The 25,982-nt window shown below is 39.5% G+C and overlaps 1 pseudogene; it reads right to left on the bottom strand.

The window, feature by feature from the left end:
- Window positions 1-15,746: 15,746 nt before the first annotated feature.
- On the bottom strand, window positions 15,747-16,701 carry LOC144310004 (18S ribosomal RNA; annotated as a pseudogene).
- Between the last annotated feature and the right edge of the window lie 9,281 nt (window positions 16,702-25,982).

The following is a 25,982-nucleotide window of genomic DNA, read 5'->3' as shown; positions in this document are numbered from 1 at the left end:
TGTTTATGGAGTCGTGCGACTCATCTTGGCATTTTCAGTGCCTTGCTTTATTAATTAAGCTACATTAACTTATACTGAAATTGTAGTGTGTATAATAAATAAAATACATAGTAAATATGAGAGGAAAAAAAAAGGGGATGCTATCTATAGATAGACCACGAGATCGAATGCGTGTAAGACTGTTGTGTTAAGTTAACTAGAGTAGCAATACATTTGTATACAATTTAAATAAAGCTTGTGAGTATTGTATGCACTTAGTCCTGTTTTTGGGGTTTGGCAGGACATAAATAAGTGTATAATAGATGACATGAGTTTATGGGGGGTAAGGGGGGTTTGTATAAGTTAACTTAATGTCTTGCGCTGTACGTACGTGTACACACGTGTACGTACGTGTACACACGTGTACGTACGTGTACACACGTGTACGTACGTGTACACACGTGTACGTACGTGTACACACGTGTACGTACGTGTACACACGTGTACGTACGTGTACGTACGTGTACGTACGTGTACGTACGTGTACACACGTGTACGTACGTGTACACACGTGTACGTACGTGTACACACGTGTACGTACGTGTACACACGTGTACGTACGTGTACACACGTGTACGTACGTGTACACACGTGTGTCCTAGAATTATATGTCCTGAAACCATTGACTGAATAGCACCTTGATTTTATGCGTGAGTTGATAAATGATAATGAATAAGTCCAGCTACAAGTTATTTGACTGCATTAGGGCCGCGACGGGCATATTCCCTGAGAGCAGAAGATAAGTTAGAGTTAGTGCCGTTGCGGTCATAGATGAGTGATAGCAGATTCCCCCCCTAAAAATAAAAGATACCAAATGCATGACACCACAGTTATGTGTGATCATGGGCTGATTAGTCACTAGTCCATCGAGATGTCCCATTTGCGAGAATTAGTAGGATTGGAATAAATAGAGTCATGGCCCTGAGGTAAGAACCAGATGCCAGGTATAGTTTCATGATAGTAACCCCCACATTAGCATGGGCCCGGAGCGAGAAGAGTGACATTACAGGCAAGGATTGATGGTTTCTCGAGGCATGGTGATTAAGCCCTTATTGGACTAAGTGATATGCATCTAGTTACTGTTGAGGATCAATGGGTTGTGGAATTGGACTAGACATGTCCTATGTAAAGATATAATATCATGTACATGCTTATATGCATGGGGCAAGCCATTAATGCACGACGTACATAGGGGAGGGAAAGAAGGATTTTTTGGAGATACTGACATAGCACAGTAGAGGTGGTCCAATATATGAATGTAGGGGGTGTCAGGGAATAGTTTAAGAAGAATTTCAGCTTTGGGTGCTGATGGTGGAGCAAGAGCTTCTTCCTTGAGTCTTAGGGAGGGCGACTACTCTCCATTTTTGGTTTACAAGACCAAGGTAATGATTATACTACAAAGACTCTTCATTTTAGAAGATTATTTTCGATAACGCTAATTGTTGGCATTAGAATCAATAGGATGGTGAAATATAGAATTGAGGCGACCTGTCCGATAATGATGAAAGGGTGTTCAACTGGCTGTCCTCCAATCCAAGTTAAAGTGAGAAGATCGGCGACTAAAAGTCAGAATAGGCATTGGCTGAGGGGTCGGAATATTATACTGCGTTGCTTAGATGTGTGGAGGAATGGAATGAATGCTAAAATTAGGATGGAGAATACTAGGGCGAGTACACCTCCTAATTTATTAGGGATAGATCGTAGGATGGCATAGGCGAATAGGAAGTATCATTCAGGTTTGATATGTGGAGGGGTGTTTAGGGGGTTTGCAGGGGTGTAGTTGTCTGGATCTCCTAATAGGTCTGGTGAAAATAAAACTAGTGATATTAAGACTAGGAGCAGGAGTAGGATTCCTAGGATATCTTTAATTGTGTAGTAGGGGTGAAACGGAATTTTGTCTGAGTCTGATGTGATTCCTGAGGGGTTGTTGGATCCGGTTTCGTGTAGAAATAGGAGGTGTACTATTGCTAGAGCTGCGATGATGAATGGAAAGATAAAATGAAATGCAAAGAATCGTGTTAAGGTTGCTTTGTCTACTGAGAAGCCACCTCAGATTCACTCTACTAAGTTGGTTCCGATATAGGGGATGGCGGAGAGAAGGTTAGTGATTACAGTTGCCCCTCAAAATGATATTTGTCCTCACGGCAGTACATAGCCTATGAATGCTGTGGCTATGGTTGCGAATAGTAGTACAATTCCAATGTTTCATGTTTCTATGAATACATAGGATCCATAGTATAGGCCTCGTCCCACATGTATGAATAGGCAGATGAAGAATATGGAAGCGCCATTTGCATGTATATAGCGGATAATTCAGCCGTAGTTAACGTCTCGACAGATGTGGGTGACCGATGAAAAAGCTGTGGCCGTGTCCGATGTGTAGTGTATAGCTAGAAATAAACCTGTTAGAATCTGTAGAATCAAGCATACTCCTAATAAGGACCCGAAATTCCATCAAGCAGAGATGTTAGATGGCGCTGGGAGGTCAATGAATGAATTGTTGACAATTTTGGCTAGTGGGTGGGTTTTTCGAATGTTGGTCATTAATGTTCTTATAGTTGAAATACAACGATGATTTTTCATGTCATTAGTCATGGTTAAATTCCATGTAGGAATAATGATAACATACATTGTATTTATTTTAAGTATCGTTTTTGTGATGAGTTTTGTGGGTTTTGCCACTAAACCATCTCCTATTTATGGTGGGCTTGTGCTAATTATTAGCGGTGGGATTGGTTGTGCGATTGTTCTGAATTTTGGGGGTTCTTTTTTAGGGCTGATAGTGTTTTTAATTTATTTGGGGGGTATATTAGTAGTATTTGGTTATACAACTGCTATGGCTACTGAGCAATACCCTGAGGTGTGAGTTTCAAATAAGGCTGTTCTAGCGGCTTTTATTACTGGTCTATTGTCTGAGTTGTTGACTGCTTGCTATATTTTGAAGGATGATGAGGTGGAGGTAGTATTAAAGTTTAATGGAATAGGGGATTGGGTAATTTATGATACGGGGGACTCTGGGTTTTTTAGTGAAGAGGCTATGGGTATTGCGGCTTTATATAGTTATGGAACCTGGTTGGTGATTGTTACAGGTTGGTCGCTGTTAACTGGTGTGTTGGTTATCATGGAAGTTACCCGTGGTAATTAAGGATTAGTAGGCTGAGAATTATAGTTAGTATGAACGATAGGAAATAGAGCTTGATGAGACCCTTTTGATTTGAAATAAGGGTAGAAGATTTTATTTGGAAATACGAGATTGATTTGGGTAGGATGTTTTCTAGTCAGATGGAGTCCAGAAGTATAGATGCTGATTTCTGGCTGATGGTTAAACTTGTTTTAGGTGTGAGGCGGTGCATAATGGTTGGATAATAGCCAAGGAGGGTGGAAAATTTAAAGTAATTAGATGGATAGTTAAATTTGAGTCCTTGTATGGTAAGGTTTAGTTCTAGTGCCAGGATGAAACCCAAGATAGTTACTGCAAGGGCTATCATTTTTAGATAATGAGGCATAGTTATCTGTGGGATGGTGGTGGGTGTGATGCTGTGGGAGATAATGTATCCTGCAAATACACTTCCGATAAGGAGTCGTTTAATAGAGTTAATTAGGAGAGGATTATTCTCGTTGATAAGGATTATAGGGGAGAAGCGGGGCTGGCCTAGTAGAGCGAAGAATATAATTCGGGTGCTGTAGGCAGCGGTTAGGGATGTGGCAACGAGTGTAATTAAGAGGGCTCAGGCGTTGGTATTCGACGTGTTAGCGGACTCGATGATCAGGTCTTTGGAGTAGAATCCTGTAAGGAAAGGTATGCCTGTTAATGCGAGGCTTCCGACAATCAGGGAAGTTGTGGTGAAGGGAAGGACTTTAAATAGGCCACCTATCTTTCGAATGTCTTGTTCATCGTTTAGGCTGTGGATAATTGACCCTGAACATATGAATAACATAGCTTTAAAAAATGCGTGAGTGCAGATGTGTAAGAAGGCTAGGTAAGGCTGGTTAATGCCAATTGTTACTATTATTAGGCCTAGTTGGCTTGAGGTAGAGAACGCTACAATTTTTTTGATATCGTTCTGTGTAAGAGCGCAGATTGCAGTAAATAGTGTAGTAATAGCCCCTAAGCATAAAGTGAGGGTTTGAATAGTTTGATTATGCTCTATTAGTGGATGAAAGCGGATAAGAAGAAATACTCCTGCTACAACTATTGTGCTTGAGTGAAGTAGGGCTGATACAGGAGTGGGGCCTTCTATGGCTGAGGGGAGTCAGGGATGTAAGCCGAATTGAGCAGATTTACCGGTAGCTGCTAATAGTAAGCCAAGTAGCGGCAAATTAAAATTATCGTTTGTTGTAATAAAGATTTGTTGAAGGTCTCATGTGTTTAAGTTCAATAGAAACCATGCTATGGTTATAATGAAGCCTACATCTCCAATACGGTTATAGAGGATAGCTTGTAGGGCAGCTGTATTTGCATCGGTTCGGCCGTATCATCATCCAATAAGTAAAAATGATATAATGCCAACTCCTTCTCAGCCAATGAATAGTTGGAATATGTTGTTTGCGGTGACTAAGACTATTATAGTAATAAGAAATAAGAGAAGATACTTGAAAAATCGGTTAATATAAGGATCGGAGTGTATATATCATATAGAAAACTCTATAATAGACCACGTGACAAAAAGGGCTACGGGCACAAAGATTATTGAGAAGTAGTCTAATTTAAAACTCATGGATAGTTTTATGGTCTGGATTGTTATTCAATGTCAGTTTGAAACAATTGTTTCCTGTCCTGAGTAGATGAATATTATTGTGGGAATTATGCTAATTATGAATGCGTAAGAAGTAGCGGTTTTTACATAGTATGGGTATAGCTTATTTTTGTAGAGTTTAGTAGAGGTTATAATGATGGGCAAAGTAAGAATGACTAGAGCTGTGATTATGCATGAAGTAAATATATTTATTACTTTTATTTGGAGTTGCACCAATTTTTTGGTTCCTAAGACCAATGGATTACTTCTATCCTATAAAAGTTGAAAAAGCCATGTTCTTATACATGGGAGCATGAGTTAGCAGTTCTTGCAGTACTTTTTCGGTAAGCAAAAAGGTTTGAGCTTTTATTATTAGATTCACAATCTAATGTTTTTGTTAAACTATGCTTACAGTAGATGGGACCGAGAATAATTTTAGGGTTAAGGGATAGGAGGAGTAGAGGCAGTAGATGCAAGGTTATTAGGGCATTTTCTCGTGTGAATGACGGTTTGATATTTTTGATATGGTGGGAATATTTACCACGCTGTGTGGTGATTAGTATATAAAGTGAGTATAGGGCAGTGATGGTGATGTTAATTCCTATTAGAATAATAGTAATGTTGGATCATGAGAATGAGGATATCACTACAAATAGTTCTCCGATAAGATTAATTGTTGGAGGAAGAGCCAGATTTGTGAGGCTTGCTAATAACCATCAGGCTGCTATCAGGGGAAGGAGGGTTTGAAGTCCTCGTGCGAGAATCATAGTACGGCTATGGATTCGTTCGTAATTGGAGTTGGCTAAGCAGAATAGCATCGAGGATGTTAAACCATGGGCAATTATTAGGGCTGTTGCACCTATATAACTTCATGGTGTTTGAATAAGAACCGCTACAATAACGAGTGCCATATGACTAACTGAGGAGTATGCAATTAGGGATTTTAGATCTGTTTGACGGAGACAGATAGAGCTTGTTATGATTATGCCTCATAGAGATAATATTATGAAAGGATACGCTATGAAGTTGGTCAGGGGGTTTAGTAGGGTTGTAATTCGTATCATGCCATAGCCTCCTAATTTCAGGAGTACGGCGGCAAGTACCATGGAGCCGGCAATAGGGGCCTCTACGTGTGCTTTTGGTAGTCACAAGTGGAGGCCGTATAGAGGTATCTTTACTATGAATGCTATCATGCATGCCAATCATAAGAAAACATTAGATCAGGAGTTTGGCAGAGGTTGAATTCAGTATTGAATTATGAGAAAATTTAGGGAGCCCATGAAATTGTGGATGTAAAGGAGAGCTACTAGGAGTGGGAGAGATCCTATTAAAGTATAAAATAAGAAGTAGAGCCCTGCGTTTAGTCGTTCAGTTTGATTCCCCCATCGGGTAATAATGATCAGGGTTGGGATTAGTGTTGCCTCAAATAGGATGTAAAAGAAGATAAGTTCAGAGGCGGTGAAAGTTATAATTAGGAACAACTGGAGAAGAATCAGTATTGAAATATATAGTTTTTTTCGAGTTAAGGGTTCTTTTGATAAATGGTGTTGGCTTGCTATAAGTATAAGGGGTAGAAGTCATGTTGTAAGTGCTAGTAGCGGTGCTGATAGGGAGTCAGAGAAAAATATTAAGGAGGGGTTCAATGTATTATCATTTGGTTGATTCAGGTAGAATAAGCTGATTAAGCTGATTAGCAAACCATATGTTGTCGTGTTAATTCAGATTATGTTAGGCTTTGATACTCATGTAAGGGGGATCAGTATGATAGTGGGGATGATAATTTTTAGCATTGTAAGAGGTTTAGGTTTTGTACGTAATCAGTCCCGTAGGTGTTAGATACTATAACTAGTAGAGATAGTCCTAATGCTGCTTCGCAGGCAGCAAATACTAGTAGTACGATTGGTATCATGCTGGCTAATGTAAGGTGGTTGTTGAGAATAGTTACAGATATTATTACAAATAGTGATAATATTATGCCCTCTAAGCATAGTAGCGATGATATTAGGTGTGATCGATAAACAAGTATACCTATTAGAGAAAGAATGAATGCCAGAAAGATATTAATATATACTATGGACATATGATAATTATGAGATAAATCATAATCTAATGAGTCGAAATCATTTGTTTTGGCTTAAACTAATTATCATATTCGGTTCATTCTAGCCCCTTTTCGGTTCATTCGTACGCTAGGCTTGCAGCTAGGAGGGAGATTAGTAGGAGTGCTATGATAAGTATTGTTGTCAACTTGTTGGTTTGTGACGCTCAGGGAAGTGGGAGTAGGAGTGCGATTTCTAGGTCGAAAAGCAGGAATGTGATGGCAACTAGGAAGAATTTTATAGAGAAAGGTAGGCGAGCAGATCCCATGGGGTCAAAACCACATTCGTAGGGGCTTGTCTTGTCTGTATAAATATTTAGTTGGGGAAGTCAGAATGCGATTAGTACAAGTAAGGACGCTAGGGTTACATTAGTTATCAAGGTTAGTATTACGTTTATTACTTCTTTCCAGGTTGATCTGGAGCTAACTGATTGGAAGTCAATTGTACTAGTTATACTAAAGAAATAGGATCCTCATCAATAAATAGATACATATAAGAATAGTCAGACTACATCAACAAAGTGTCAATATCATGCAGCGGCTTCAAATCCGAAGTGGTGGTTTGATGTGAAGTGGTAGTATAGTTGTCGGAGAAAGCACACGATAAGGAATGTGGAGCCAATAATTACATGTAGTCCGTGAAACCCAGTAGCTATAAAAAAGGTAGATCCGTACACTCCGTCGGAGATTGTAAAAGATGTCTCGTAGTATTCGGAGGCCTGTAATAGTGTAAAATATACGCCTAAGGAGATTGTAATAAATAGGCCTTGAAGTATGTGTTTACGATTGCCTTCTATTAAACTATGATGGGCTCAAGTAATAGATACTCCGGAGGCTAGGAGGACTGAGGTGTTGAGTAGAGGAACTTCTAGTGGGTTAAGAGGAATAATGCCGGTGGGAGGTCAGCAACCTCCAAGTTCAGGAGTAGGGGCTAGGCTGGAATGGTAAAAGGCTCAAAAGAAGCCTGCAAAGAAAAATACTTCTGATACAATAAAAAGAACTATTCCGTACCGTAGTCCTTTTTGTACAATAGGGGTGTGATGTCCTTGGAATGTGCCTTCTCGGATCACATCTCGTCATCACTGGTATATGGTTAGCAGGTTGGTTGTGAATCCTAATGTAAGTAGGGATATTGAGTTATAGTGAAATCATATGATAAGACCCGATGTTATAAGAAGGGCAGAAAGGGCTCCTGTTAGCGGTCATGGGCTTGGGTTAACTATATGGTAAGCGTGAGTTTGGTGGGTCATTAGGTGTTGTCATGTAAGTATAGACTTACTAGTAAGGTAAAGACATAGGCTTGAATTAAGGCAACAGCAAACTCTAGAATCGTAAATAGAATTAAAATAATAAAAGTGATGAAAGCTGTGGTCGCGCTAATATTAATAAGAGCTAAGGTAGCCCCTCCAATCAAATGGATTAGGAGGTGTCCTGCAGTAATATTGGCGGTTAATCGAACGGCTAGAGCTATGGGTTGAATGAATAGACTAATAGTTTCGATGATTACTAGTATTGGAATTAGGGGAAGAGGGGTGCCTTGGGGTAGAAAGTGTGCCAAGGATGCTTTGGTCTTATAGCGGAAACCGGTAATTACTGTCCCTGCTCATAGGGGGATTGCTATTCCGAGGTTTATAGAGAGTTGTGTCGTGGGCGTAAATGAGTGGGGTAGTAGTCCAAGTAGGTTAGTTGAACCAATGAATAGAATTAGTGATATAAGTATGAGAGCTCAGGTTCGTCCCTTTTGATTATGAATTGCTAGTATTTGTTTTGATGTTAATTGAATTAATCATTGCTGAATGGAGATTAACCGATTATTGATTAGGCGATTGGGTGCTGGGAATAAAATGGAAGGGAATATGACGATCAGTACTACAATAGGGAGACCTATTATTGAGGGGGCAGCGAAAGAGGCGAATAAATTTTCGTTCATTTGTTTTCTCAAGGATTATGTTGACTAGTGATTTTAGTAGACTTGGTTATTGGGTTTTCCGGGTAGTGGTGATTTGAAATTTTTAGTTGGAATAGAATGAAGAGGGTGAGAAATATTGAAAAGATTATAATAAATCAGGTGGATGTGTCTAGCTGTGGCATTTCATTAAGGGGAGGTTAAAACTCCCAGTCTTTAACTTAAAAGGTTAATGCTTTATAGCTTCTTAATGAGTAAGTCTAGTCTAGGTTATACTATTAAGGCAGATCAGGTTTCAAAATAAGATAGGGGGACTATTTCAAGAACAATGGGTATAAAGCTATGGTTAGATCCGCAGATTTCAGAGCACTGGCCATAATACAGTCCCGGTCGTATGGCTATAAGGGTGGTTTGGTTTAGTCGTCCTGGAATAGCGTCAGTTTTTAGACCTAGTGATGGAACAGCTCATGAATGCAAAACGTCTTCTGAAGAAATAAGTATTCGGATGGTTATTTCTATTGGGAGGACAACTCGGTTGTCTACTTCTAATAGTCGGAGTTCTCCTGGCTTTAATTCTTGTGTTGGGATTATGTAGGAGTCAAAGTTTAAGTCTTCATAATCAGTATATTCATAGCTTCAGTATCATTGGTGGCCTATTGTTTTCACGGTTAAAGAGGGGTTATTGATTTCGTCTATTATATAAAGGATTCGGAGGGAAGGTAGAGCGATTAGGATTAGGATAATGGCGGGTAGGATAGTTCATACTGTTTCTACTTCCTGTGCGTCTATTGTGCTTGTATGAGTTAATTTTGTAGTCAATATTAGGGAAATGATGTAGAGAACTAAAGAACTGATTAAGAATACAATTATTAGTGTATGGTCATGAAAATGAAGTAGCTCCTCTATAATAGGGGAGGTTGCGTCCTGTAATCCGAGTTGAAATGGGTACGCCATAGAGGTATATAGGGGTTTCACCTATAATTTAACCTTGACAAAGTTATGTAATATTTTACTAATACCTCCTGATTGAGAAAGACATAGTGGTTATGACATTGGCTTGAAACCAATTTTAGGGGGTTCGATTCCTTCCTTTCTTATTTTTGGATTACATATGTAGGTTCTTCGAACGTGTGATATGGAGGGGGACATCCATGTAGTCATTCAATATTAGTTGTAGTAAGTTCTACTATAGCAACTTCTCGTTTGGATGCAAAGGCCTCTCAGATTATAAAAATTATAAGCATCACCGCTGTAAGCGAGATAAACGATCCTATAGAGGAGACGGTATTTCAGGTGGTATATGCATCTGGATAGTCAGAGTACCGACGAGGTATTCCGGATAAACCTAGGAAATGCTGAGGGAAGAAAGTTATATTTACTCCCACAAATATAATTGTAAAGTGAATCTTTGCTCAAGTATCGTTAAGAGTATAACCTGAGAATAAGGGGAATCAGTGGGCAAATCCTCCCATAATGGCAAAAACTGCTCCCATTGAGAGCACATAGTGAAAATGAGCTACAACATAATACGTATCATGAAGAACGATGTCTAAGGACGAATTAGCTAGGACAATGCCTGTTAGCCCGCCTACTGTGAATAAGAAAATAAACCCTAAAGCTCATAGCATAGCTGGAGATCATTTAATATTGCCTCCGTGAAGTGTTGCCAGTCAACTAAATACTTTTACTCCTGTTGGAATAGCGATAATTATAGTGGCGGATGTGAAGTATGCTCGTGTGTCTACGTCTATTCCTACAGTAAACATATGGTGAGCTCATACGATAAAGCCTAAAAACCCAATAGATATTATTGCCCATACTATTCCTATATAGCCGAAAGGCTCTTTTTTCCCTGAGTAGTAAGTGACAATGTGAGAAATTATTCCGAACCCTGGCAGGATAAGAATGTAAACTTCAGGATGTCCGAAGAATCAGAATAAGTGTTGATATAGGATAGGGTCTCCTCCTCCAGCGGGATCGAAAAATGTCGTATTAAGATTACGGTCTGTTAAAAGTATTGTAATTCCAGCAGCCAGTACAGGCAGGGATAGTAGGAGTAGAACTGCTGTAATTAGTACTGATCATACAAATAGGGGGGTTTGATACTGGGATATTGCAGGGGGTTTTATGTTGATAATAGTAATAATGAAATTAATTGCCCCTAAAATAGAAGAGACTCCGGCTAAATGTAAGGAGAAAATTGTAAGATCAACGGATGCTCCTGCATGGGCCAGATTGCCAGCCAGTGGGGGGTAAACGGTCCACCCCGTTCCTGCACCTGCTTCTACCATAGAAGATGCTAATAGTAGAAGAAAAGATGGAGGAAGAAGTCAGAAGCTCATGTTATTTATTCGGGGGAATGCCATGTCCGGAGCACCAATTATTAATGGCACTAGTCAGTTTCCAAAGCCCCCAATTATAATGGGCATGACTATGAAGAAGATTATTACGAAAGCATGGGCGGTTACGACGACGTTATAAATTTGATCGTCGCCTAGTAAAGTACCGGGCTGACCTAGTTCGGCTCGGATGAGGAGGCTCAAGGCAGTGCCTACTATGCCGGCTCATGCTCCAAATAGTAAGTATAAAGTACCAATATCTTTGTGATTAGTAGAGAACAGTCATCGGTTAATGAACATAGGTAAAATGGCTGATAAAAGCATTAGACTGTAAATCTAAAAATAGAGGTTTAAGTCCTCTTTTTGCCAAGCTCTGTGGTGAATTTTCATATTGAATTGCAAATTCAAAGAAGCAGCCTAGACGCCGCCGGGGCTTCTCCCGCCTTTTTTTTCTACGCGGCGGGAGAAGGTAGATTGAAGCCAGTTACTAGGGTATTTAGCTGTTAACTAAAATTTCGTGAGGTAGAAGCTCACCAATCTAGGGAGGGCTTAGCTTAATTAAAGTGTTTGATTTGCATTCAATTGATGTAAGATAGATTCTTGCAGCCCTTAGAGGTGATTTGGTCAGGGGTTAAGTGTATAGCACTTGCTTAGAGCTTTGAAGGCTCTTGGTCTGGTCTAACCTAAACTCCTAGTCCAAGACTGATAATATAGGTGTTAGCGGGAGTAGTATAGTTGAGATAATGATTAAGGGGGGTAGTAGGGTTGCCTTTTTTGTGTACTCGAATTGTCATTTTATTTTTATATGTTATTTGTGGACGGGAATATGGTAAGTGCGGTGCTATATGTGAGTCGCAGGTAGAAATATAAGTTAAGTAGAGCGGTGATGGCTATTAGTGTTGGAATAATAATTATGTTATTTTTTGTTAATTCTTGAATAATTATTCATTTAGGGATGAAGCCAGATAATGGGGGTAGTCCTCCTAGGGATAATATTAAGATTAAGATTATGGAGGTGATTAGGGGAAATTTATTTCATATGTGGGATAAGGATAAGGTTGTGGTGGATGAGTTTAATATGAATAGTATGAAGGTAGATAGTGTTATTAGAATATATAAAGTTAAGTTTAGGATTATTATTGTAGGGTTGTAAATAATGATAGCGGCTATTCAGCCTATGTGGGCAATGGAGGAGTATGCTATGATTTTTCGTAGTTGAGTTTGATTTAGTCCGCCTCAGCCTCCTACTAGAACGGATGCGAGGGCTATTAGTATAAGAAGGTTGGTGTTAATTGATGGGGAGATTTGATATAGGATGGATATAGGTGCGATTTTTTGTCATGTTAGTAGGATTATTCCTGATATAAGTGTTACTCCTTGTGCTACTTCGGGAACTCAGAAGTGGAATGGAGATAGGCCTAGTTTTATTGTTAGGGCGGTGGTTATTATGATGGATGCGATGGGGTTTGAGATTTTTGAGATTACTCATTGGCCGGAGTAAAGAAGGTTAATGGTGACTCCTATTATTAGTAATATTGAGGCAGTAGCTTGTGTAAGAAAATATTTTGTAGAGGCTTCTATGGCTCGTGGATTATACTTTTTTATGAGGATAGGGATGATGGCTAGCATGTTTATTTCGAATCCAATTCAGATCAGTAATCAGTGCGAGCTTAGTATGACGATTATGGTCCCTGCCATGATAGTTGCTATAATAATAGTGAGAATAGGGGGTTTTATTAGTACGGGAAGGGTATAAACCAACATTTTCGGGGTATGGGCCCGATAGCTTAATTTAGCTGACCTTACTGTAGAATATAGTGTAAGTTTGGTAGCACGAAGATCTTTGAATTCTTAAGATTAGGTTCGAAGCCTATTATTCTAGAAATAAGAGGATTTAAACCTCTATTATTTACTCTATCAAAGTAACTCTTTTATCAGACATATTTCTTATGTTTGGGGTGGGATACTCGCGGTAATAATGGGTAAGGCAACATGTCATATGCATAGGGCTAAAGTTAGGGGTAGAAAATTTTTTCACAATAAGTGTATTAATTGATCATAGCGGAATCGAGGGTATGATGCTCGAATTCATAGGAAGCAGATAGTTAGTAAGAGGGTTTTTATAGTGAAGTTAATAGAGTAGAGTTCTGGTATAAATGGGTTGTGGAATGCACCGAAGAATAGAATTGTTGTGAGGATATTTATTATAATGATATTTGCGTACTCTGCTAGAAAGAATAGGGCAAAAGGACCCGCTGCATACTCTACGTTAAATCCAGAAACTAGTTCGGATTCTCCTTCAGTTAAGTCGAAGGGGGCTCGGTTAGTTTCTGCTAGAGTAGAAATGAATCATATCATGGCTAGGGGCCAGGCCGGAAAGATTAGTCATATATGTTCTTGGGTGATAATTAGTGTGGATAGTGTAAATGACCCGTTTATTAGGAGGACTGATAGGAGAATGATTGCTAGTGTTACTTCATATGAGATTGTTTGAGCTACTGCTCGGAGGGCTCCGATTAGAGCGTATTTGGAGTTTGAGGCTCATCCTGACCAAAGGATGGAGTATACGGCGAGACTTGATATTGCTAGTATGAATAGGACTCCTAAGTTTATATTAATGAGTGGGTAGGGCATTGGGAGAGGGATTCATATAGTTAGGGCTAGTGATAGAGCTAGAATGGGGGCTAGAATGAATATTGATATGGAGGATGTAAGTGGTCGTAGAGGTTCTTTTGTGAAGAGTTTTACTGCATCTGCGATTGGTTGAAGGAGGCCGTAGGGGCCTACGATATTAGGCCCTTTTCGAAGTTGTATGTAGCCTAAGACTTTTCGTTCAACGAGGGTGAGGAAGGCTACGGCAAGAAGGATTGGGATGATAAGAGAGATAATGTTGATAAAGAACATTTTGTTAGGGAGAGGAATTGAACCTCTGATAATAAAGGTTTAAGTTTTACGCAGTTACCGGGCTCTGCCACCCTAACAAAGCCCCTTTTCTCGGGCTTATGAGGAGATAAACTGGTTAGATTGAGTTGACTTCATCTATTAGTTTTAAGGCGCCTTTGTGAGGTAGGCCTTACATCCCTTGTCCTTTCGTACTGGGGGAGGTTATATAATAGATAGAAACCGACCTGGATTACTCCGGTCTGAACTCAGATCACGTAGGACTTTAATCGTTGAACAAACGAACCCTTAATAGCTGCTGCACCATTAGGATGTCCTGATCCAACATCGAGGTCGTAAACCCTATTGTCGATATGGACTCTTGAATAGGATTGCGCTGTTATCCCTAGGGTAACTTGTTCCGTTGATCAAAAATTATTGGATCAATAAGTGATGTTATATTTTGACTTGTGGGTCTAAATTTTAATCACTCGGGAGTTTTTTTATATTCCGAGGTCACCCCAACCTAAATTGCTAACCCACAATAATGGTGTAATGTTATGCCTTGTAGGTATTTAGTATCCATAAGTTTGGGTTAGTTAATTAAAGCTCCATAGGGTCTTCTCGTCTTATTGTGGCATTCCCGCCTCTTCACGGGAAGGTCAATTTCACTGATTGGGAATAAGAGACAGTTAAACCCTCGTGTGGCCATTCATACAAGTCCTTATTTAGAGAACAAATGATTATGCTACCTTTGCACGGTCAGGATACCGCGGCCGTTAAACAAGTGTCACTGGGCAGGCAGTGCCTCCAATACTAGAAATGCTGGAGGTGATGTTTTTGGTAAACAGGCGGGGTTTGTGTTTGCCGAGTTCCTTTTACTCCTTTTAATCTTTCCTTAAATGCATGCCTGTGTTGGGTTAACAATAGGGTAGATAAGTATTTCATTTTTGGGTTGATATTATCAGATTGTTAACTATCAGTGGTCTATCCGTTTCTGATATAAGCTTATGCGGGGAGAAAATAGTTCTTGTTACTCATACTAGCATTGTTGCTTCTATATTTAAATAGAATGGCCCAGGAGGTATAATTAGGAGTTGATGTAATATGATTGGGATTAAGTTATATTGTTTGTTGAGCTGGAACGCTTTCTCAATTGGTGGCTGCTTTTAAGCCAACTATGGTGATGTTAGTATATACTCTCTAATAAAGGTTGTATCCTGATTCTAAGAAGCTGTACCTTCTTAGACTATATTTTAAATTTACATTAAAATTTTGTTTTTTTTTAGGTAAATTTAAAGTTGAACTAAAATTCTGTTTGTGGGCAACCAGCTATCACCAGGCTCGTTAGGCTTTTCACCTCTACCCACAAATCTTCTCACTATTTTGCTACATAGATGAGTTGATCCTTTTAGATTGTTTATGGGTAGCTCGTCTGGTTTCGGGGAGCTTAGCTTAAGTTCTCTTTGTTAAGTCGTTTCTGGCTAGTTCATTATGCAAAAGGTAAAAGGGGTAATCTTTGCTGTTTAATACTGTTAAGATGTCTTTCATCATTCCCTTACGGTACTATCTCTATCGCTCCAATTAAAATTTCTATCTCCTATACTTTTATTATTTAACTAAATGTTTTACTTTATATGTCTGTGATACTTAAGTTTGGGGTTAGTTGGGCTAGCTTTTGTTCAAAGTGGTCATAAGTAATGAAATCTTCTGGGTGTAGGCCAGACGCTTTAGTTAAGCTACACTTTGATTAATCCAAGCACACCTTCCGGTATGCTTACCTTGTTACGACTTGTCTCCTCTTGTGTCTTAGTTAAGTTAATATGGTTATGGTTGTGTCTTATTACTTGAGGAGGGTGACGGGCGGTGTGTGCGTGCTTCATGGCCCTATTCAATTAAGCTCTCTATTCTTAATTTACTACTAAATCCTCCTTCAGTTTTTAATTTCATAAAAACGTTCGTGGAATGTTCTTGGGTAGAAAATGTAGCCCATTTCTTCCCACCCCATAAGTTACACCTTGACCTAACTTTTTTATGTAAAATGATTGTGCTTACTATTCTACCTTTTGAGGGTTTGCTGAAGATGGCGGTATATAGACTGAATTAGCAAAGGGTGGTGAGGTTTATCGGGGTTTATCGATTATAGAACAGGCTCCTCTAGAGGGATATAAAGCACCGCCAAGTCCTTTGAGTTTTAAGCTATTGCTAGTAGTCCTCTGGCGAATTATTTTGTTGTAAAATTATCTATGTTTAGGGCTAAGCATAGTGGGGTATCTAATCCCAGTTTGGGTCTTAGCTATCGTGTAGTCAGATTATTATAAAGTCACTTTCGTGGTCTATTTTATGGTAACTGTAGCTTTTTACGGCTTAGTTAAGTTTTAACTTTAGTGCAAAGGTATCTTAAACACGCTTTACGCCGTGGGCCTATTAGTTTGGGTTAATCGTATGACCGCGGTGGCTGGCACGAAATTTACCAACCCTTTTTAGTATGGCTTAGTCAAACTTTCGTTTATGGCTTAATTTTTATCACTGCTGTATCCCGTGGGGGTGTGGCTTAGCAAGGTGTTATGAGCTACTTAAGAGTGTGCTTGATACCTGCTCCTTTAGATCACTGCTGATTTTAAGGGCATTCTCACTGGGGCGTGGAGACTTGCATGTGTAAGTCTACTAAGAACTAATAGGAAGGCTAGGACCAAACCTTTGTGTTTATGGAGTCGTGCGACTCATCTTGGCATTTTCAGTGCCTTGCTTTATTAATTAAGCTACATTAACTTATACTGAAATTGTAGTGTGTATAATAAATAAAATACATAGTAAATATGAGAGGAAAAAAAAAGGGGATGCTATCTATAGATAGACCACGAGATCGAATGCGTGTAAGACTGTTGTGTTAAGTTAACTAGAGTAGCAATACATTTGTATACAATTTAAATAAAGCTTGTGAGTATTGTATGCACTTAGTCCTGTTTTTGGGGTTTGGCAGGACATAAATAAGTGTATAATAGATGACATGAGTTTATGGGGGGTAAGGGGGGTTTGTATAAGTTAACTTAATGTCTTGCGCGTGTACGTACGTGTACACACGTGTACGTACGTGTACACACGTGTACGTACGTGTACACACGTGTACGTACGTGTACGTACGTGTACGTACGTGTACACACGTGTACGTACGTGTACACACGTGTACGTACGTGTACACACGTGTACGTACGTGTACACACGTGTACGTACGTGTACACACGTGTACGTACGTGTACACACGTGTACGTACGTGTACACACGTGTACGTACGTGTACACACGTGTACGTACGTGTACACACGTGTACGTACGTGTACACACGTGTACGTACGTGTACACACGTGTACGTACGTGTACACACGTGTGTCCTAGAATTATATGTCCTGAAACCATTGACTGAATAGCACCTTGATTTTATGCGTGAGTTGATAAATGATAATGAATAAGTCCAGCTACAAGTTATTTGACTGCATTAGGGCCGCGACGGGCATATTCCCTGAGAGCAGAAGATAAGTTAGAGTTAGTGCCGTTGCGGTCATAGATGAGTGATAGCAGATTCCCCCCCTAAAAATAAAAGATACCAAATGCATGACACCACAGTTATGTGTGATCATGGGCTGATTAGTCACTAGTCCATCGAGATGTCCCATTTGCGAGAATTAGTAGGATTGGAATAAATAGAGTCATGGCCCTGAGGTAAGAACCAGATGCCAGGTATAGTTTCATGATAGTAACCCCCACATTAGCATGGGCCCGGAGCGAGAAGAGTGACATTACAGGCAAGGATTGATGGTTTCTCGAGGCATGGTGATTAAGCCCTTATTGGACTAAGTGATATGCATCTAGTTACTGTTGAGGATCAATGGGTTGTGGAATTGGACTAGACATGTCCTATGTAAAGATATAATATCATGTACATGCTTATATGCATGGGGCAAGCCATTAATGCACGACGTACATAGGGGAGGGAAAGAAGGATTTTTTGGAGATACTGACATAGCACAGTAGAGGTGGTCCAATATATGAATGTAGGGGGTGTCAGGGAATAGTTTAAGAAGAATTTCAGCTTTGGGTGCTGATGGTGGAGCAAGAGCTTCTTCCTTGAGTCTTAGGGAGGGCGACTACTCTCCATTTTTGGTTTACAAGACCAAGGTAATGATTATACTACAAAGACTCTTCATTTTAGAAGATTATTTTCGATAACGCTAATTGTTGGCATTAGAATCAATAGGATGGTGAAATATAGAATTGAGGCGACCTGTCCGATAATGATGAAAGGGTGTTCAACTGGCTGTCCTCCAATCCAAGTTAAAGTGAGAAGATCGGCGACTAAAAGTCAGAATAGGCATTGGCTGAGGGGTCGGAATATTATACTGCGTTGCTTAGATGTGTGGAGGAATGGAATGAATGCTAAAATTAGGATGGAGAATACTAGGGCGAGTACACCTCCTAATTTATTAGGGATAGATCGTAGGATGGCATAGGCGAATAGGAAGTATCATTCAGGTTTGATATGTGGAGGGGTGTTTAGGGGGTTTGCAGGGGTGTAGTTGTCTGGATCTCCTAATAGGTCTGGTGAAAATAAAACTAGTGATATTAAGACTAGGAGCAGGAGTAGGATTCCTAGGATATCTTTAATTGTGTAGTAGGGGTGAAACGGAATTTTGTCTGAGTCTGATGTGATTCCTGAGGGGTTGTTGGATCCGGTTTCGTGTAGAAATAGGAGGTGTACTATTGCTAGAGCTGCGATGATGAATGGAAAGATAAAATGAAATGCAAAGAATCGTGTTAAGGTTGCTTTGTCTACTGAGAAGCCACCTCAGATTCACTCTACTAAGTTGGTTCCGATATAGGGGATGGCGGAGAGAAGGTTAGTGATTACAGTTGCCCCTCAAAATGATATTTGTCCTCACGGCAGTACATAGCCTATGAATGCTGTGGCTATGGTTGCGAATAGTAGTACAATTCCAATGTTTCATGTTTCTATGAATACATAGGATCCATAGTATAGGCCTCGTCCCACATGTATGAATAGGCAGATGAAGAATATGGAAGCGCCATTTGCATGTATATAGCGGATAATTCAGCCGTAGTTAACGTCTCGACAGATGTGGGTGACCGATGAAAAAGCTGTGGCCGTGTCCGATGTGTAGTGTATAGCTAGAAATAAACCTGTTAGAATCTGTAGAATCAAGCATACTCCTAATAAGGACCCGAAATTCCATCAAGCAGAGATGTTAGATGGCGCTGGGAGGTCAATGAATGAATTGTTGACAATTTTGGCTAGTGGGTGGGTTTTTCGAATGTTGGTCATTAATGTTCTTATAGTTGAAATACAACGATGATTTTTCATGTCATTAGTCATGGTTAAATTCCATGTAGGAATAATGATAACATACATTGTATTTATTTTAAGTATCGTTTTTGTGATGAGTTTTGTGGGTTTTGCCACTAAACCATCTCCTATTTATGGTGGGCTTGTGCTAATTATTAGCGGTGGGATTGGTTGTGCGATTGTTCTGAATTTTGGGGGTTCTTTTTTAGGGCTGATAGTGTTTTTAATTTATTTGGGGGGTATATTAGTAGTATTTGGTTATACAACTGCTATGGCTACTGAGCAATACCCTGAGGTGTGAGTTTCAAATAAGGCTGTTCTAGCGGCTTTTATTACTGGTCTATTGTCTGAGTTGTTGACTGCTTGCTATATTTTGAAGGATGATGAGGTGGAGGTAGTATTAAAGTTTAATGGAATAGGGGATTGGGTAATTTATGATACGGGGGACTCTGGGTTTTTTAGTGAAGAGGCTATGGGTATTGCGGCTTTATATAGTTATGGAACCTGGTTGGTGATTGTTACAGGTTGGTCGCTGTTAACTGGTGTGTTGGTTATCATGGAAGTTACCCGTGGTAATTAAGGATTAGTAGGCTGAGAATTATAGTTAGTATGAACGATAGGAAATAGAGCTTGATGAGACCCTTTTGATTTGAAATAAGGGTAGAAGATTTTATTTGGAAATACGAGATTGATTTGGGTAGGATGTTTTCTAGTCAGATGGAGTCCAGAAGTATAGATGCTGATTTCTGGCTGATGGTTAAACTTGTTTTAGGTGTGAGGCGGTGCATAATGGTTGGATAATAGCCAAGGAGGGTGGAAAATTTAAAGTAATTAGATGGATAGTTAAATTTGAGTCCTTGTATGGTAAGGTTTAGTTCTAGTGCCAGGATGAAACCCAAGATAGTTACTGCAAGGGCTATCATTTTTAGATAATGAGGCATAGTTATCTGTGGGATGGTGGTGGGTGTGATGCTGTGGGAGATAATGTATCCTGCAAATACACTTCCGATAAGGAGTCGTTTAATAGAGTTAATTAGGAGAGGATTATTCTCGTTGATAAGGATTATAGGGGAGAAGCGGGGCTGGCCTAGTAGAGCGAAGAATATAATTCGGGTGCTGTAGGCAGCGGTTAGGGATGTGGCAACGAGTGTAATTAAGAGGGCTCAGGCGTTGGTATTCGACGTGTTAGCGGACTCGATGATCAGGTCTTTGGAGTAGAATCCTGTAAGGAAAGGTATGCCTGTTAATGCGAGGCTTCCGACAATCAGGGAAGTTGTGGTGAAGGGAAGGACTTTAAATAGGCCACCTATCTTTCGAATGTCTTGTTCATCGTTTAGGCTGTGGATAATTGACCCTGAACATATGAATAACATAGCTTTAAAAAATGCGTGAGTGCAGATGTGTAAGAAGGCTAGGTAAGGCTGGTTAATGCCAATTGTTACTATTATTAGGCCTAGTTGGCTTGAGGTAGAGAACGCTACAATTTTTTTGATATCGTTCTGTGTAAGAGCGCAGATTGCAGTAAATAGTGTAGTAATAGCCCCTAAGCATAAAGTGAGGGTTTGAATAGTTTGATTATGCTCTATTAGTGGATGAAAGCGGATAAGAAGAAATACTCCTGCTACAACTATTGTGCTTGAGTGAAGTAGGGCTGATACAGGAGTGGGGCCTTCTATGGCTGAGGGGAGTCAGGGATGTAAGCCGAATTGAGCAGATTTACCGGTAGCTGCTAATAGTAAGCCAAGTAGCGGCAAATTAAAATTATCGTTTGTTGTAATAAAGATTTGTTGAAGGTCTCATGTGTTTAAGTTCAATAGAAACCATGCTATGGTTATAATGAAGCCTACATCTCCAATACGGTTATAGAGGATAGCTTGTAGGGCAGCTGTATTTGCATCGGTTCGGCCGTATCATCATCCAATAAGTAAAAATGATATAATGCCAACTCCTTCTCAGCCAATGAATAGTTGGAATATGTTGTTTGCGGTGACTAAGACTATTATAGTAATAAGAAATAAGAGAAGATACTTGAAAAATCGGTTAATATAAGGATCGGAGTGTATATATCATATAGAAAACTCTATAATAGACCACGTGACAAAAAGGGCTACGGGCACAAAGATTATTGAGAAGTAGTCTAATTTAAAACTCATGGATAGTTTTATGGTCTGGATTGTTATTCAATGTCAGTTTGAAACAATTGTTTCCTGTCCTGAGTAGATGAATATTATTGTGGGAATTATGCTAATTATGAATGCGTAAGAAGTAGCGGTTTTTACATAGTATGGGTATAGCTTATTTTTGTAGAGTTTAGTAGAGGTTATAATGATGGGCAAAGTAAGAATGACTAGAGCTGTGATTATGCATGAAGTAAATATATTTATTACTTTTATTTGGAGTTGCACCAATTTTTTGGTTCCTAAGACCAAATGGATTACTTCTATCCTATAAAAGTTGAAAAAGCCATGTTCTTATACATGGGAGCATGAGTTAGCAGTTCTTGCAGTACTTTTTCGGTAAGCAAAAAGGTTTGAGCTTTTATTATTAGATTCACAATCTAATGTTTTTGTTAAACTATGCTTACAGTAGATGGGACCGAGAATAATTTTAGGGTTAAGGGATAGGAGGAGTAGAGGCAGTAGATGCAAGGTTATTAGGGCATTTTCTCGTGTGAATGACGGTTTGATATTTTTGATATGGTGGGAATATTTACCACGCTGTGTGGTGATTAGTAATATAAAGTGAGTATAGGGCAGTGATGGTGATGTTAATTCCTATTAGAATAATAGTAATGTTGGATCATGAGAATGAGGATATCACTACAAATAGTTCTCCGATAAGATTAATTGTTGGAGGAAGAGCCAGATTTGTGAGGCTTGCTAATAACCATCAGGCTGCTATCAGGGGAAGGAGGGTTTGAAGTCCTCGTGCGAGAATCATAGTACGGCTATGGATTCGTTCGTAATTGGAGTTGGCTAAGCAGAATAGCATCGAGGATGTTAAACCATGGGCAATTATTAGGGCTGTTGCACCTATATAACTTCATGGTGTTTGAATAAGAACCGCTACAATAACGAGTGCCATATGACTAACTGAGGAGTATGCAATTAGGGATTTTAGATCTGTTTGACGGAGACAGATAGAGCTTGTTATGATTATGCCTCATAGAGATAATATTATGAAAGGATACGCTATGAAGTTGGTCAGGGGGTTTAGTAGGGTTGTAATTCGTATCATGCCATAGCCTCCTAATTTCAGGAGTACGGCGGCAAGTACCATGGAGCCGGCAATAGGGGCCTCTACGTGTGCTTTTGGTAGTCACAAGTGGAGGCCGTATAGAGGTATCTTTACTATGAATGCTATCATGCATGCCAATCATAAGAAAACATTAGATCAGGAGTTTGGCAGAGGTTGAATTCAGTATTGAATTATGAGAAAATTTAGGGAGCCCATGAAATTGTGGATGTAAAGGAGAGCTACTAGGAGTGGGAGAGATCCTATTAAAGTATAAAATAAGAAGTAGAGCCCTGCGTTTAGTCGTTCAGTTTGATTCCCCCATCGGGTAATAATGATCAGGGTTGGGATTAGTGTTGCCTCAAATAGGATGTAAAAGAAGATAAGTTCAGAGGCGGTGAAAGTTATAATTAGGAACAACTGGAGAAGAATCAGTATTGAAATATATAGTTTTTTTCGAGTTAAGGGTTCTTTTGATAAATGGTGTTGGCTTGCTATAAGTATAAGGGGTAGAAGTCATGTTGTAAGTGCTAGTAGCGGTGCTGATAGGGAGTCAGAGAAAAATATTAAGGAGGGGTTCAATGTATTATCATTTGGTTGATTCAGGTAGAATAAGCTGATTAAGCTGATTAGCAAACCATATGTTGTCGTGTTAATTCAGATTATGTTAGGCTTTGATACTCATGTAAGGGGGATCAGTATGATAGTGGGGATGATAATTTTTAGCATTGTAAGAGGTTTAGGTTTGTACGTAATCAGTCCCGTAGGTGTTAGATACTATAACTAGTAGAGATAGTCCTAATGCTGCTTCGCAGGCAGCAAATACTAGTAGTACGATTGGTATCATGCTGGCTAATGTAAGGTGGTTGTTGAGAATAGTTACAGATATTATTACAAATAGTGATAATATTATGCCCTCTAAGCATAGTAGCGATGATATTAGGTGTGATCGATAAACAAGTATACCTATTAGAGAAAGAATGAATGCCAGAAAGATATTAATATATACTATGGACATATGATAATTATGAGATAAATCATAATCTAATGAGTCGAAATCATTTGTTTTGGCTTAAACTAATTATCATATTCGGTTCATTCTAGCCCCTTTTCGGTTCATTCGTACGCTAGGCTTGCAGCTAGGAGGGAGATTAGTAGGAGTGCTATGATAAGTATTGTTGTCAACTTGTTGGTTTGTGACGCTCAGGGAAGTGGGAGTAGGAGTGCGATTTCTAGGTCGAAAAGCAGGAATGTGATGGCAACTAGGAAGAATTTTATAGAGAAAGGTAGGCGAGCAGATCCCATGGGGTCAAAACCACATTCGTAGGGGCTTGTCTTGTCTGTATAAATATTTAGTTGGGGAAGTCAGAATGCGATTAGTACAAGTAAGGACGCTAGGGTTACATTAGTTATCAAGGTTAGTATTACGTTTATTACTTCTTTCCAGGTTGATCTGGAGCTAACTGATTGGAAGTCAAATTGTACTAGTTATACTAAAGAAATAGGATCCTCATCAATAAATAGATACATATAAGAATAGTCAGACTACATCAACAAAGTGTCAATATCATGCAGCGGCTTCAAATCCGAAGTGGTGGTTTGATGTGAAGTGGTAGTATAGTTGTCGGAGAAAGCACACGATAAGGAATGTGGAGCCAATAATTACATGTAGTCCGTGAAACCCAGTAGCTATAAAAAAGGTAGATCCGTACACTCCGTCGGAGATTGTAAAAGATGTCTCGTAGTATTCGGAGGCCTGTAATAGTGTAAAATATACGCCTAAGGAGATTGTAATAAATAGGCCTTGAAGTATGTGTTACGATTGCCTTCTATTAAACTATGATGGGCTCAAGTAATAGATACTCCGGAGGCTAGGAGGACTGAGGTGTTGAGTAGAGGAACTTCTAGTGGGTTAAGAGGAATAATGCCGGTGGGAGGTCAGCAACCTCCAAGTTCAGGAGTAGGGGCTAGGCTGGAATGGTAAAAGGCTCAAAAGAAGCCTGCAAAGAAAAAATACTTCTGATACAATAAAAAGAACTATTCCGTACCGTAGTCCTTTTTGTACAATAGGGGTGTGATGTCCTTGGAATGTGCCTTCTCGGATCACATCTCGTCATCACTGGTATATGGTTAGCAGGTTGGTTGTGAATCCTAATGTAAGTAGGGATATTGAGTTATAGTGAAATCATATGATAAGACCCGATGTTATAAGAAGGGCAGAAAGGGCTCCTGTTAGCGGTCATGGGCTTGGGTTAACTATATGGTAAGCGTGAGTTTGGTGGGTCATTAGGTGTTGTCATGTAAGTATAGACTTACTAGTAAGGTAAAGACATAGGCTTGAATTAAGGCAACAGCAAACTCTAGAATCGTAAATAGAATTAAAATAATAAAAGTGATGAAAGCTGTGGTCGCGCTAATATTAATAAGAGCTAAGGTAGCCCCTCCAATCAAATGGATTAGGAGGTGTCCTGCAGTAATATTGGCGGTTAATCGAACGGCTAGAGCTATGGGTTGAATGAATAGACTAATAGTTTCGATGATTACTAGTATTGGAATTAGGGGAAGAGGGGTGCCTTGGGGTAGAAAGTGTGCCAAGGATGCTTTGGTCTTATAGCGGAAACCGGTAATTACTGTCCCTGCTCATAGGGGGATTGCTATTCCGAGGTTTATAGAGAGTTGTGTCGTGGGCGTAAATGAGTGGGGTAGTAGTCCAAGTAGGTTAGTTGAACCAATGAATAGAATTAGTGATATAAGTATGAGAGCTCAGGTTCGTCCCTTTTGATTATGAATTGCTAGTATTTGTTTTGATGTTAATTGAATTAATCATTGCTGAATGGAGATTAACCGATTATTGATTAGGCGATTGGGTGCTGGGAATAAAATGGAAGGGAATATGACGATCAGTACTACAATAGGGAGACCTATTATTGAGGGGGCAGCGAAAGAGGCGAATAAATTTTCGTTCATTTGTTTTCTCAAGGATTATGTTGACTAGTGATTTTAGTAGACTTGGTTATTGGGTTTTCCGGGTAGTGGTGATTTGAAATTTTTAGTTGGAATAGAATGAAGAGGGTGAGAAATATTGAAAAGATTATAATAAATCAGGTGGATGTGTCTAGCTGTGGCATTTCATTAAGGGGAGGTTAAAACTCCCAGTCTTTAACTTAAAAGGTTAATGCTTTATAGCTTCTTAATGAGTAAGTCTAGTCTAGGTTATACTATTAAGGCAGATCAGGTTTCAAAATAAGATAGGGGGACTATTTCAAGAACAATGGGTATAAAGCTATGGTTAGATCCGCAGATTTCAGAGCACTGGCCATAATACAGTCCCGGTCGTATGGCTATAAGGGTGGTTTGGTTTAGTCGTCCTGGAATAGCGTCAGTTTTTAGAC

Source organism: Canis aureus, unplaced genomic scaffold (assembly GCF_053574225.1).
Source record: "Canis aureus isolate CA01 unplaced genomic scaffold, VMU_Caureus_v.1.0 ptg000327l_RagTag, whole genome shotgun sequence".
NCBI classification, from domain to species: domain Eukaryota; kingdom Metazoa; phylum Chordata; class Mammalia; order Carnivora; family Canidae; genus Canis; species Canis aureus.
This window is presented reverse-complemented; position numbering and strand designations above follow the sequence as displayed.